This window comes from Zalophus californianus, chromosome 4, assembly GCF_009762305.2.
Source record: "Zalophus californianus isolate mZalCal1 chromosome 4, mZalCal1.pri.v2, whole genome shotgun sequence".
NCBI classification, from domain to species: domain Eukaryota; kingdom Metazoa; phylum Chordata; class Mammalia; order Carnivora; family Otariidae; genus Zalophus; species Zalophus californianus.
This window is the reverse complement of record NC_045598.1, coordinates 101,753,723-101,755,002: the sequence shown is the minus strand read 5'-3', so window position 1 is coordinate 101,755,002 and position 1,280 is coordinate 101,753,723. Positions and strand designations below refer to the sequence as shown.

At 59.3% G+C, this 1,280-nt stretch overlaps 1 non-coding gene across 1 annotated transcript; it reads right to left on the bottom strand.

Annotated features, from left to right (window-relative positions):
- Positions 1-405: 405 nt before the first annotated feature.
- LOC113917778 lies at positions 406-566 on the bottom strand. Its single transcript, XR_003518354.1, has one exon. It is a non-coding gene; the product is annotated as a U1 spliceosomal RNA (small nuclear RNA).
- Positions 567-1,280: the final 714 nt, after the last annotated feature.

Here is a 1,280-nt window from a genome sequence, read left to right as displayed (position 1 = left end):
GGAGGGGAGGGAGGAAGGAGAAGGGACGCTGACCTGTGTTCCGTGGGGAGTGAAAGAAAGAACTTTGCCGGATCGTGGACTGCAATCCACGTATCGAAGTAGAAGCAGAGATACTGAAGGGCACTGGGCCTTGGGGAGCAGTCGGCGCACCGCTCCACGAAAAACGCCAGAAAAACCCCACAGCCAAGGCAGGATGTACGACCTGCGGACAGAAACTGTCCTGTGCGTTTTAGATGAGAAACAGCGAAATGTAGCTTTGCACGTAAGCCACCCTGAAAAGCGGCGGTATTTTCTTCAGTGTCCTGGTGTCGCCTGTCGCTGGGGTGAACTTGGAAGTCGCCCGAAGACAAGGAAAAAGAAGAAAAAAAAGGAGAAAGCAAACAAAATCTTTTATTGGCCGCCACCAGGGGAGAGCGGGAACGCAGTCCCCACTACCACAAATTATGCAATCGAGTTGTCCACACTCGGGGAAATCGCGGGGGTCAGCACGTCCGCGGTGCGATGGACTGGCCTCGCGTGGGAAAACCACCTGCTTGATCCCGGCGTCTCCCCTGCCGGGTAAGTGTGACTCGCTCCGCCTCCGCCCCACACCAGTCTCACCCGCCTTCCACCGGACACACAGGCTCACTCGCCTAGGCGCACCCCAACACTCTCGGCACCCACTCCTGTCGCAAGCATCCTCACCCTCCACACGACGCTTCCGAATAGGATGGAAGCAACAGCGCTGCTACCTCCTCAGCCCCGCGAATTCTAACACGCAGAACCGCACCGCCACGTTGCCTGGTTTGCATCAGACACGCCCCGTCCGTGACGTCAAGGGCTTCGCCTCAGTCCCCAACCCCACCCCGTCTCCCTGCCCCCCAGCTCCCCTCCCAACTTGGATTTCAGTACTGGTGTTCCTCCTTCTCCTCCTCCAGTCCCCCTTTCCCCTCTCCCCTTCCCCCCTTCTCCCTCCCCCTGCCCTGGCTTCCTTCCTCACCTGCCCAGTCTCCTCCGTCTCCTGAATTGGTTACCACTCCTCCTTCCTCTCCCTGCAGCTCTGGCCCCCTAAACCCTACACAACCCCCTCCCCCCCCCCACCCAGCACAGGGAAGGCTGTGCCAGCCAGAGAGAAACATGAGGGAGGACTTTCCACCAGCCCGCGAAGCGCAGATACATCTCTGACTCTTGCTCTCTCTAGCTCTCTCTCTCTTTCTCCTCAGAATCTGGTTGGAGGACACGGAGTGCCATGGCTGCACCTGTGCAGTTCAAACCAGTCCCCACCGCCTCCCCCAGGCCTG